Below are 14610 nucleotides of genomic sequence, written 5' to 3' on the forward strand. Positions count from 1 at the left end.
GGAAGGGGGGGAGGGAGAAGGGAGGGAGGTTTTGGTGATGGGGAGCAATAATCAGCTACAATATATATCGACAAAATAAAATTTTTTTAAAAAATGAAAATAAAATAAATAAATAAATAAAAAATAAACCCTACCCATCCGGTGTCCATTCTGGGTTGGATCTGACCTCCTGAAACGCCATTTCAGCAACACTGCGTACATAGACAGGATTTCTTGACAATCTGTGTGACTGAGAGTCACGAGCTTCCCCACACACCAGGAAGCTTTACGCAGGGCTGCAAGTACTGCAAGTAAAGAGAACGTACAGTCACACATCATCTGAGGGAGCTCGCGGTTTGAAAGCGCATGGGAAAATAGCATTAGACGAGACTTGAGTGCACCACGAGGGGACCCATGTGGAAATGACTGAGAAGCATACTCAGAGGAGGATCCTCTTCGGTTTTTCAGGCGTTGTGAGGAAAAAGAGCAGCACCATGACGAATACGCCTCGCAAGTTTTCAAATTCCTCTTTGGGTAGTTCGTGGGAAAACACCATTAGTGGCAACAGTTTGCACGTGCTAAGAGGCCATTCGGGAAGTGATGTGTGGATGATTGTCAGAACAGGTGTGACATTTGGAATGAAACTTCCCCGAGTGAAACAGGACTAGATAAAGTAGAACTCACACATGTGTTGAAGAAGTTCCCGTTTGGATCTGGTATGGAGGAACCAAATCAAAAGCAGCATTGGATACAGGATGGGAGCACCTTTTTTCAAAATCTCTTGTGAAGATGGTCCCAGGAGGTTTCCATTCACATATGAGGTTTTCGGAGGGAATCAAATCAACACAAAGTAGACCTCTCATATTGGCGACGAACTTCCGGTTTGGAACGGGTCGCGGAATCCACCACTACAATCCCCTGAAGTGTCCAATAGGGGAATACTCCTGGAAATCTCTGAGATTCCTACAAGAGGAAAGTCCCCATTACTAGACGCAGTGTACGGGAGTGAAAAAAGCACTGCAAGGTACACCTCAAAAAGAACTCTCAGATATGCTTGTTTAGATAGGGAACGGAAAGCACCATTTCAATGGCATTACATAATCGGTAAAGCTGCATTGCCAGACATGTCTGGGAAAGATTCCCACGGATGCTTTCGCATTAAATATTCACTCTAACTCAATGAAGGGAAGCAGCACGATGGAGACCTCACTTCTATATAGCCGACATTCTTCTTGAGCATGTGTTAGCGAAACGTCATTTTAAGCAGCGTGTGGTCAATTGGAAGAGAGGAATGGATGATGTGGAGGTAGGCCTGGCGTCCGGAGCTCAGAGAGTCCTTTAAGCCCATTGGAACCCTTCACACGCAGTTCTGGGAGCTAGGTAAAAGGCAAATTTTCAATCGAGCCACGATGGAAGAAACTGTAGACTGTATTCAACACACAGTCGTGTAGGAGCTAGGCAGTGCAACGGGGATACTCAGACACTCCAGTGTTACAGGCAAAGTCGAAAGGGAAAGTGAGCCACTGTGAGCAGAGAAAACATGTTCTAATTGGAGGGGTGAGCTCTGCTGGCCAGCTCTGCTTCCCGAACTGCAGAACACACCAAAACGATTGACTGAACCAGAACCTTGGTGCACATGCGCTCTAAGTCCACCCACACACAACTGCGAAGCACCAGAAATGCGCTGCCCGATCCCCAACCAAACCTGAGTCAAGGGAGCCTGACTACGTTATCCTATCTTCCCCACGGATGACAAGCTCAATAACCGATGGTCACACACACAACAACTCAGTGTCTTGGTTAACGGACACAGAGAATGGCAGCAGCGCGTGGAGATCTCTCAGCCATATTGGAGATATTCTCCGTTGGAAGGTGGATTGGATTTTCCCACTCGAAACAGCATTGAGTATATGATTCAAGAGCACTGGCGGAAATGCTGGTGTAAGATAGGCACACGATCTTCCCCACTTAGATTTGACCTTAGCGCAGTGAAACCAGGCACCACCATGTAGACGTCACAAGTACCCTCCGGAATTGAAAGTTCGGAACGTTTTGATGACCCGCCTTTATGAGAACTTTTCCGGACATGGCTGAGGAAAGTTCCCCAGCCACGTCTGTGAAAGATACTCATGCAATTTTCCCAGAAGAGAATTGAACTTAACCGAGGGAAAGAGAGCACCCCAGTGTTTAAAACCTACCCATCCGGAGTTTCAAGATGGCGGCGGCTGCGGCGGCTGGCGCGGAGTAGCGGAGGTGTAAAAGGCGGCCACTGGGCCTCAGGCAGCCGGGAAACTTGTGGACCTTCCTCTCACCATCTCTTAAGGGAGGACTACAGCTGCTGGCCGGTCGTGGGGGCTCAACGCCACTTTGCCCCCGGCAGTAGAGGCTGCCTCATTTACAGGCAACAGCTTTGAAGTGTGGAGCAGGAAAAGAAGTGATTCTTAGCTGCAAAAGCGAGTCTTGAAACAGGGAACACGGCTCCACGGCTGCTGTGGATGCAGCCAGGATCCCGGAGGCTGGGGCCGCGCTGAAGGCGGCCAGCTGCCCTATTCAGGATTCGAGGTTTCAGACCGGCATTAAAGAAGACTCCTGGGAGCGCCCGAGCCGCGCCGCGACTGAATACCTGAGGCAGCAGCGCCGAGAACACGGAAGGCGACAAACCAGAGACAGAGAGCGAGCACCCGACCTGGCACAGCACTGTGAGTGATCCCTGGCACAGCTCTGTTCGGTGGGTGGATGCCCACGCGGCTCCCGCCTGCACCACCAGGCCACTCACCGCCCCGGTGCTGCCTCCATTTTCCCAGGTGCGGGCAGCTCCGCCCTGCTCGGCCATCACTGAGCCCATTTGCTTGGCCTGGCGCGGGGCTTTCCGGAGCCTGCGGGCCGGCCTCCTCTCCCACTCCCTCCGCGGTTCTCTGGCGGGGCTGGGGGCGTGGGGCATCCCGACCAGTGTTGGGAGGGCAAGGAAGTACGGGCGGGCCGACTGTCACTCCACCACACCCTGGACTCCGGCCCCGGTAAACTTCCTGTTACTGGGAGGCAGATACCATCTCTGCGACCACCAGTTTGGAAAAAAGCCTAACGAATTTCTGGTTGGGAATAGTGTGGTAGGAGAGTTCCCAGGTCCGCTTGAACCTGCTGGAGAGCAGGCTGCAGGCGGGCACTAGACTCAGTCTATACCCGGGGGATACAAAGGTGAACAAGACCCGAGAAAGATCTACACAGTGCTACAAAGGCACCCAGAGAGACCGGTCGTCTGTGCCTAGCAGAAACCTGGTAGACTTCCTGGGCGAGGCGGTGCTGAGCAGGGTCTTGAAGGCCCATCTGATAGACGAGGGGTGCAGAAGACACACCCCAGCCCAGCACAGTGTGCACAGAGGGGGGAGACGTGCGGCCAGGGAGGCAGAGACTTGACAGAAACCACACACCCGGTGGGGTCACCACTGCACGATCTAACAGCCTGGGCCAGAGCACACGGAACGGGGAGAAGTCCTGTACAGGAAGTGAAAGCTCAACAAAGATCACACACCCTGTGGTATGTGATCCACCAGCCCAGCAGAGTCCAAGCTGACCAGAAATGTGGATCCCCGGAGAAGCCCAAGACCCGAGGCAACCACACACACAAGACACTAGAGGCCAACTGAGCAGTCACGGCGGGAGCCATACCAAATTGGCAACCACAGCAACATCCTAGTTAGTCATTAGTCTCAAACCGGTGGACTGTGAAACCCCCTGCCACAATGAATAAACACCAAAAAAAAAAGACACCAGAAATACAAAAAATCAAGAAAGTACACCACCAAAAGTTAATAAATCTTATACTCTAGATCCTATAGAACAAGAAGCCCTTGAAATAACTGACAAGGAATTTCGAGTGATAATTCTAAGGAAACTGAATGTGATACAAGAAAACTCAGCTAGACATCATGATGAAATGAGGAAAAGTATACAGGATCTGAAAGAGGAAATATACAAGGAAATCAATGTCCTGAAAAAAAATGTAGCAGAACTTGCTGAACTGAAGAAGTTATTCAGCGAAATAAAAAACACAACGGAGAGTTTAACCAGCAGGCTTGTCGAAGTTGAAGAGAGAACCTCTGAACTTGAAGATGGGCTGTTTGAAATAACACAAGCAGACAAAAAGAAAGAAAAAAGAATCAAGGACATGGAAGAAAATCTGAGAGAGATATCAGACAACCTCAAGCGCTCAAATATCCGAGTCATGGATATTCCAGAAGGGGAAGAAAATGGAGTTTCCATTGAAAACATATTCAACAAAATAGTGGCAGAAAACTTCCCAGGTATAGGAAAAATCACAGATCTTCAGATCCAGGAAGCTCAACGATCTCCAAACGTATTCAACCCAAAAAGGCCTTCTCCAAGACATGTCATAGTCAAATTGGCAAAACTCAGAGACAAAGAGAGAATCTTAAAAGCTGCAAGAGAGAAGCGTCAAATCACCTATAAGGGAGCCCCAATCAGGTTAACATCAGACTTTTCATCACAAACCCTAAAAGCTAGAAAGGAATGGGATGATATTTTCAAAATACTAAAAGACAAAGATTGCCAGCCAAGAATACTCTACCCTGCAAGGCTATCCTTCCGAAATGAGGGGCAAATTGTATATTTCTCAGACAAACAAAAACTGCGGGAGTTCACTACCACACGACCACCCTTACAAGAAATCCTCAAGGGAGTACTGGGTTTGGTTCCTGAAAAATAACCACCACTGCCATAAAAACCCAAGAAAAATCTAAACCCGCTAGTACAATAAAAATGGCATTCATGAAGAGAAAACAAGCTAACAAAAACACTATCTACAACCTAAGGAACCAACAAACAAGGAAACCAAACAGTAAATCAGAAAGCAAGGAACAAAAGACACCTAAGACAACCAAACAACCAATAAAATGCTAGGAATAAATCAACACCTTTCAATAACAACTCTTAATGTTAAAGGCTTAAATTCCCCAATTAAAAGACACAGACTGGCTGACTGGATCAAAAAGCAGGACCCAACTCTATGCTGCCTACAAGAGACACAACTCACCCATAAAGATTCACACAGACTAAGAGTGAAAGGATGGAAAAAGATTTACCATGCAAACAGAAAAGAAAAACGAGCTGGAGTAGCTATTCTTATATCTGACAAAATAGACTTTAAACTAAAAACCATAAAAAGAGACAATGAGGGACACTACTTAATGATAAAAGGACTGATCCATCAAGAAGACATAACAATCATAAATATGTACGCACCCAATGTTGGAGCAGCCAGATTTATAAAACAAACTCTATTAGACCTAAAGAAGGAAATAGACACTAATACCATAATAGCAGGGGACCTGAACACTCCACTGTCAATATTAGACAGATCATCTAGGCAAAGAATCAGTAGAGAAACACAAGATCTAAACAAGACTCTAGACCAATTGGAATTGGCAGATATCTACAGAACATTCCACCCAACAACCTCAGAATATTCATTCTACTCATCAGCACATGGATCATTCTCCAGGATAGATCACATATTAGGTCACAAATCAAGTCTCAATAAATTCAAAAAAATTGGAATTATCCCATGTATCTTCTCAGACCACAATGGATTAAAACTAGAAATTAATAACAAACAAATCTCTGGAAACTATACAAACACATGGAAATTAAACAGCATTCTACTTAATGACATATGGGTCCAAGAAGAAATCAAGCAGGAAATCAAAAAGTTTATTGAAACTAATGAAAACAATGATACATCATACCAAAACCTGTGGGATACTGCAAAAGCAGTATTGAGGGGAAAATTTATTGCATTAAATGCTCACTTCAGAAGAATAGAAAGATGGCAAGTGAACAACCTAACACTTCACCTTAAAGAACTAGAAAAACAAGAACAATCCAAACCTAAAGTTAGCAGACGGAAAGAAATCATTAAGATCAGAGCAGAACTGAATGAAATTGAAAACCAAAAAACAATTCAAAAGATCAACGAATCAAAAAGTTGGTTTTTTGAAAAGATAAATAAAATAGACAAACCATTAGCATGGCTAACAAAAAAAAGAAGAGAGAAGACTCAAATAACAAAAATTAGAAATGAAAAAGGCGATATTACAGCTGATTCATCTGAAATACAAGGAATCATTCGAGACTACTATAAACCACTATACGACAACAAATTTGAAAATCTGGAGGAAATGGATAAATTTCTGGACACACACAAGCTCCCAAAACTGAACCGTGAAGACGTAGAAAATTTGCACAGACCAATAACAATAAAGGAGATTGAAGCTGTTATCAGAAGGCTCCCAACAAAGAAAAGCCCAGGACCAGATGGATTCACAGCAGAATTTTACCAAACATTCAAACAGGAATTGACACCGATTCTTTACAAACTATTCCAAGAGATTGAAACGGACGCAAATCTCCCAAACTCATTCTATGAAGCAAACATCATCCTGATACCAAAACCAGGTTGAGATATAACCAAAAAAGAAAACTACAGGCCGATATCCTTGATGAATATAGATGCAAAAATCCTCACTAAAATACTAGCAAACAGAATACAGCAACACATACGAAAAATTATTCATCACGATCAAGTGGGATTCATCCCAGGGATGCAAGGTTGGTTCAACATACGCAAATCAATAAATGTGATACACCATATTAATAAACTCAAACACAAGGACCATATGATCATCTCTATAGATGCTGAAAAAGCATTTGATAAAGTTCAGCACTCATTCATGACAAAGACCCTCTATAAGTTAGGTATAGAGGGAAAGTATCTCAACATAATTAAAGCCATATATGCCAAACCCACTGCCAATATCATCCTGAATGGGGAAAAGCTGAAAGCTTTTCCTTTAAGAACAGGAACTAGACAAGGATGCCCACTCTCACCACTCCTATTCAACATAGTGTTGGAAGTACTCACCAGAGCAATCAGAGAAGAGAAGGAAATAAAGGGCATCCAGATTGGAAATGATGAAGTCAAACTGTCCCTGTTTGCAGATGACATGATCCTATATATCGAACAGCCTAAAACCTCTACAAAAAAACTGTTGGAATTGACAAATGATTTCAGCAATGTAGCAGGATACAAAATCAACACACAAAAATCAGTAGCATTTCTTTTCTCCAATAGTGAACACGCAGAAGGAGAAATCAAGAAAGCCTGCCCATTTACAATAGCCACCAAAAAAATAAAATACTTAGGAATTGAGTTAACCAAGGATGTGAAAAATCTCTATAATGAGAACTACAAACCACTGCTGAGAGAAATTAGAGAGGATACAAGAAGATGGAAAGATATTCCATGCTCTTGGACTGGAAGAATCAACATAGTGAAAATGTCCATACTACCCAAAGTGATATACAAATTCAACGCAATCCCCATCAAAATTCCAAAGACATTTTTCTCAGAAATGGAAAAAACTATTCAGACATTTATATGGAACAATAAAAGACCACGAATAGCCAAAGCAATGCTCAGCAAAGAAAATAAAGCTGGAGGCATAACACTACCTGACTTTAAGCTATACTACAAAGCTATAATAACCAAAACAGTATGGTACTGGCATAAAAACAGACACACTGACCAATGGAATAGAATAGAGAATCCAGAAATCAACCCACACACTTACGGCCATCTGATCTTTGACGAAGGCACCAAGCCTATTCACTGGGGAAGGGACTGCCTCTTCAGCAAGTGGTGCTGGGATAACTGGATATCGATATGCAGGAGAATGAAACTAGATCCATACCTCTCACCGTATACTAAAATCAACTCAAAATGGATTAAGGATTTAAATATACATCCTGAGACAATAAAACTTCTTAAAGAAAACATAGGAGAAACACTTCAGGAAATAGGACTGGGCACAGACTTCATGAATACGACCCCAAAAGCACAGGCAACCAAAGGAAAAATAAACAAATGGGATTATATCAAACTAAAAAGCTTCTGCACAGCAAAAGAAACAATTAAAAGAGTTAAAAGACAACCAACAGAGTGGGAGAAAATATTTGCAAAATATACATCTGAAAAAGGATTAATATCCAGAATATATAAGGAACTCAAACAACTTTACAAGAAGAAAACAAGCAACCCAATTAAAAAATGGGCAAAAGAGCTAAGTAGGCATTTCTCTAAGGAAGATATACAAATGGCCAACAGACATATGAAAAGATGCTCAACATCCCTCAGCATCCGGGAAATGCAAATCAAAACCACATTGAGATACCATCTAACCCCAGTTAGGATGGCTAAAATCCAAAAGACTATGAACGATAAATGCTGGGGAGGCTGCGGAGAAAAAGGAACTCTCATACATTGTTGGTGGGACTGCAAAATGGTGCAGCCTCTATGGAAAATGGTATGGAGGTTCCTTAAACAATTGCAAATAGATCTACCATACGACCCAGCCATCCCACTGTTGGGAATATACCCAGAGGAATGGAAATCATCAAGTCGAAGGTATACCTGTTCCCCAATGTTCATCGCAGCACTCTTTACAATAGCCAAGAGTTGGAACCAGCCCAAATGCCCATCATCAGATGAGTGGATATGGAAAATGTGGTACATCTACACAATGGAATACTACTCAGCTATAAAAACGAATGAAATACTGCCATTTGCAACAACATGGATGGACCTTGAGAGAATTATATTAAATGAAACAAGTCAGGCACAGAAAGAGAAATACCACATGTTCTCACTTATTGGATGGAGCTAAAAATTAATATATAAATTCACACACACACACACACACACACAAACACACATACAAACCGTGGGGGGAGAAGATATAACAACCACAATTATTTGAAGTTGATACGACAAGCAAACAGAAAGGACATTGTTGGGGGGAAAGGGGGGAGGGAGAAGGGAGGGAGGTTTTGGTGATGGGGAGCAATAATCAGCTACAATATATATCGACAAAATAAAATTTAAAAAAAATAAATACATAAAATAAATAAATAAATAAAAAATAAACCCTACCCATCCGGTGTCCATTCTGGGTTGGATCTGACCTCCTGAAACGCCATTTCAGCAACACTGCGTACATGGACAGGATTTCTTTACAATCTGGGTGACTGAGAGTCACGAGCTTCCCCACACACAAGGAAGCTTTACGCAGGGCTGCAAGTACTGCAAGTAAAGAGAACGTACAGTCACACATCATCTGAGGGTGCTCGCGGTTTGAAAGCGCATGGGAAAATAGCATTAGACGAGACTTGAGTGCACCACGAGGGGACCAATGTGGAAATGACTGAGAAGCATACTCAGAGGAGGATCCTCTTCGGTTTTTCAGGCGTTGTGAGGAAAAAGAGCAGCACCATGACGAATACGCCTCGCAAGTTTTCAAATTCCTCTTTGGGTAGTTCGTGGGAAAACACCATTAGAGGCAACAGTTTGCACGTGCTAAGAGGCCATTCGGGAAGTGATGTGTGGATGATTGTCAGAACAGGTGTGACATTTGGAATGAAACTTCCCCGAGTGAAACAGGACTAGATAAAGTAGAACTCACACATGTGTTGAAGAAGTTCCCGTTTGGATCTGGTATGGAGGAACCAAATCAAAAGCAGCATTGGATACAGGATGGGAGCACCTTTTTTCAAAATCTCTTGTGAAGATGGTCCCAGGAGGTTTCCATTCACATATGAGGTTTTCGGAGGGAATCAAATCAACACAAAGTAGACCTCTCATATTGGCGACGAACTTCCGGTTTGGAACGGGTCGCGGAATCCACCACTACAATCCCCTGAAGTGTCCAATAGGGGAATACTCCTGGAAATCTCTGAGATTCCTACAAGAGGAAAGTCCCCATTACTAGACGCAGTGTACGGGAGTGAAAAAAGCACTGCAAGGTACACCTCAAAAAGAACTCTCAGATATGCTTGTTTAGATAGGGAACGGAAAGCACCATTTCAATGGCATTACATAATCGGTAAAGCTGCATTGCCAGACATGTCTGGGAAAGATTCCCACGGATGCTTTCGCATTAAATATTCACTCTAACTCAATGAAGGGAAGCAGCACGATGGAGACCTCACTTCTATATAGCCGACATTCTTCTTGAGCATGTGTTAGCGAAACGTCATTTTAAGCAGCGTGTGGTCAATTGGAAGAGAGGAATGGATGATGTGGAGGTAGGCCTGGCGTCCGGAGCTCAGAGAGTCCTTTAAGCCCATTCGAACCCTTCACACGCAGCTCTGGGAGCTAGGTAAAAGGCAAATTTTCAATCGAGCCACGATGGAAGAAACTGTAGACTGTATTCAACACACAGTCGTGTAGGAGCTAGGCAGTGCAACGGGGATACTCAGACACTCCAGTGTTACAGGCAAAGTCGAAAGGGAAAGTGAGCCGCTGTGAGCAGAGAAAACATGTTCTAATTGGAGGGGTGAGCTCTGCTGGCCAGCTCTGCTTCCCGAACTGCAGAACACACCAAAACGATTGACTGAACCAGAACCTTGGTGCACATGCGGTCTAAGTCCACCCACACACAACTGCAAAGCACCAGAAATGCGTTGCCCGACCCCCAACCAAACCTGAGTCGAGGGAGCCTGACTACGTTATCCTATCTTCCCCACGGATGACAAGCTCAATAACCGATGGTCACACACACAACTCAGTGTCTTGGTTAACGGACACAGAGAATGGCAGCAGCGTGTGGAGATCTCTCAGCCATATTGGAGATATTCTCCGTTGGAAGGTGGATTGGATTTTCCCACTCGAAACAGCATTGAGTATATGATTCGAGAGCACTGGCGGAAATGCTGGTGTAAGATAGGCACACGATCTTCCCCACTTAGATTTGACCTTAGCGCAGTGAAACCAGGCACCACCATGTAGACGTCACAAGTACCCTCCGGAATTGAAAGTTCGGAACGTTTTGATGACCCGCCTTTATGAGAACTTTTCCGGACATGGCTGAGGAAAGTTCCCCAGCCACGTCTGTGAAAGATACTCATGCAATTTTCCCAGAAGAGAATTGAGCTTAACCGAGGTAAAGAGAGCACCCCAGTGTTTAAAACCTACCCATCCGGAGTTTCAAGATGGCGGCGGCTGCGGCGGCTGGCGCGGAGTAGCGGAGGTGTAAAAGGCGGCCACTGGGCCTCAGGCAGCCGGGAAACTTGTGGACCTTCCTCTCACCATCTCTTAAGGGAGGACTACAGCTGCTGGCCGGTCATGGGGCCTCAACGCCACCTTGCCCCCGGCAGTAGAGGCTGCCTCATTTACAGGCAACAACTTTGAAGTGTGGAGCAGGAAAAGAAGTGATTCTTAGCTGCAAAAGCGAGTCTTGAAACAGGGAACACGGCGCCACGACTGCTGTGGATGCAGCCAGGATCCCGGACGCTGGGGCCGCGCTGAAGGCGGCCAGCTGCCCTATTCAGGATTCGAGGTTTCAGACCGGCACTAAAGAAGACTCCTGGGAGCGCCCGAGCTGCGCCGCGACTGAATACCCGAGGCGGCAGTGCCGAGAACACGGAAGGCGACAAACCAGAGACAGAGAGCGAGCACCCGACCTGGCACAGCTCTGTTCGGTGGGTGGATGCCCACGCGGCTCCCGCCTGCACCACCAGGCCACTCACCGCCCCGGTGCTGCCTCCATTTTCCCAGGTGCGGGCAGCTCCGCCCTGCTCGGCCATCACTGAGCCCATTTGCTTGGCCTGGCGCGGGGCTTTCCGGAGCCTGCGGGCCGGCCTCCTCTCCCACTCCCTCCGCGGTTCTCTGGCGGGGCTGGGGGCGTGGGGCATCCCGACCAGTGTTGGGAGGGCAAGGAAGTACGGGCGGGCCGACTGTCTCTCCACCACACCCTGGGCTCCGGCCCCGGTAAACTTCCTGTTACTGGGAGGCAGATACCATCTCTGCGACCACCAGTTTGGAAAAAAGCCTAACGAATTTCTGGTTGGGAATAGTGTGGTAGGAGAGTTCCCAGGTCCGCTTGATCCTGATGGAGAGCAGGCTGCAGGCGGGCACTAGACTCGGTCTATACCCGGGGGATACAAAGGTGAACAAGACCCGAGAAAGATCTACACAGTGCTACAAAGGCACCCAGAGAGACCGGTCGTCTGTGCCTAGCAGAAACCTGGTAGACTTCCTGGGCGAGGCGGTGCTGAGCAGGGTCTTGAAGGCCCAGCTGATAGACGAGGGGTGCAGAAGACACACCCCAGCCCAGCACAGTGTGCACAGAGGGGGGAGACGTGCGGTCAGGGAGGCGGAGACTCGACAGAAACCACACACCCGGTGGGGTCACCACTGCACGATCTAACAGCCTGGGCCAGAGCACATGGAACGGGGAGAAGTCCTGTACAGGAAGTGAAAGCTCAACAGAGATCACACACCCTGTGGTGCGTGATCCACCAGCCCAGCAGAGTCCAAGCTGACCAGAAATGTGGATCCCCGGAGAAGCCCAAGACCCGAGGCAACCACACACACAAGACACTAGAGGCCAACTGAGCAGTCACGGCGGGAGCCATACCAAATTGGCAACCACAGCAACATCCTAGTTAGTCATTAGTCTCAAACCGGTGGACTGTGAAACCCCCTGCCACAATGAATAAACACCAAAAAAAAAAGACACCAGAAATACAAAAAATCAAGAAAGTACACCACCAAAAGTTAATAAATCTTATACTCTAGATCCTATAGAACAAGAAGCCCTTGAAATAACTGACAAGGAATTTCGAGTGATAATTCTAAGGAAACTGAATGTGATACAAGAAAACTCAGCTAGACATCATGATGAAATGAGGAAAAGTATACAGGATCTGAAAGAGGAAATATACAAGGAAATCAATGTCCTGAAAAAAAATGTAGCAGAACTTGCTGAACTGAAGAAGTTATTCAGCGAAATAAAAAACACAACGGAGAGTTTAACCAGCAGGCTTGTCGAAGTTGAAGAGAGAACCTCTGAACTTGAAGATGGGCTGTTTGAAATAACACAAGCAGACAAAAAGAAAGAAAAAAGAATCAAGGACATGGAAGAAAATCTGAGAGAGATATCAGACAACCTCAAGCGCTCAAATATCCGAGTCATGGATATTCCAGAAGGGGAAGAAAATGGAGTTTCCATTGAAAACATATTCAACAAAATAGTGGCAGAAAACTTCCCAGGTATAGGAAAAATCACAGATCTTCAGATCCAGGAAGCTCAACGATCTCCAAACGTATTCAACCCAAAAAGGCCTTCTCCAAGACATGTCATAGTCAAATTTTCAAAACTCAGAGACAAAGAGAGAATCTTAAAAGCTGCAAGAGAGAAGCGTCAAATCACCTATAAGGGAGCCCCAATCAGGTTAACATCAGACTTTTCATCACAAACCCTAAAAGCTAGAAAGGAATGGGATGATATTTTCAAAATACTAAAAGACAAAGATTGCCAGCCAAGAATACTCTACCCTGCAAGGCTATCCTTCCGAAATGAGGGGCAAATTGTATATTTCTCAGACAAACAAAAACTGCGGGAGTTCACTACCACACGACCACCCTTACAAGAAATCCTCAAGGGAGTACTGGGTTTGGTTCCTGAAAAATAACCACCACTGCCATAAAAACCCAAGAAAAATCTAAACCCGCTAGTACAATAAAAATGGCATTCATGAAGAGAAAACAAGCTAACAAAAACACTATCTACAACCTAAGGAACCAACAAACAAGGAAACCAAACAGTAAATCAGAAAGCAAGGAACAAAAGACACCTAAGACAACCAAACAACCAATAAAATGCTAGGAATAAATCAACACCTTTCAATAACAACTCTTAATGTTAAAGGCTTAAATTCCCCAATTAAAAGACACAGACTGGCTGACTGGATCAAAAAGCAGGACCCAACTATATGCTGCCTACAAGAGACACAACTCACCCATAAAGATTCACACAGACTAAGAGTGAAAGGATGGAAAAAGATTTACCATGCAAACAGAAAAGAAAAACGAGCTGGAGTAGCTATTCTTATATCTGACAAAATAGACTTTAAACTAAAAACCATAAAAAGAGACAATGAGGGACACTACTTAATGATAAAAGGACTGATCCATCAAGAAGACATAACAATCATAAATATGTACGCACCCAATGTTGGAGCAGCCAGATTTATAAAACAAACTCTATTAGACCTAAAGAAGGAAATAGACACTAATACCATAATAGCAGGGGACCTGAACACTCCACTGTCAATATTAGACAGATCATCTAGGCAAAGAATCAGTAGAGAAACACAAGATCTAAACAAGACTCTAGACCAATTGGAATTGGCAGATATCTACAGAACATTCCACCCAACAACCTCAGAATATTCATTCTACTCATCAGCACATGGATCATTCTCCAGGATAGATCACATATTAGGTCACAAATCAAGTCTCAATAAATTCAAAAAAATTGGAATTATCCCATGTATCTTCTCAGACCACAATGGATTAAAACTAGAAATTAATAACAAACAAATCTCTGGAAACTATACAAACACATGGAAATTAAACAGCATTCTACTTAATGACATATGGGTCCAAGAAGAAATCAAGCAGGAAATCAAAAAGTTTATTGAAACTAATGAAAACAATGATACATCATACCAAAACCTGTGGGATACTGCAAAAGCAGTATTGAGGGGAAAATTTAT

This window comes from Cynocephalus volans, chromosome 18, assembly GCF_027409185.1.
Source record: "Cynocephalus volans isolate mCynVol1 chromosome 18, mCynVol1.pri, whole genome shotgun sequence".
Taxonomy (NCBI): Eukaryota; Metazoa; Chordata; class Mammalia; order Dermoptera; family Cynocephalidae; genus Cynocephalus; species Cynocephalus volans.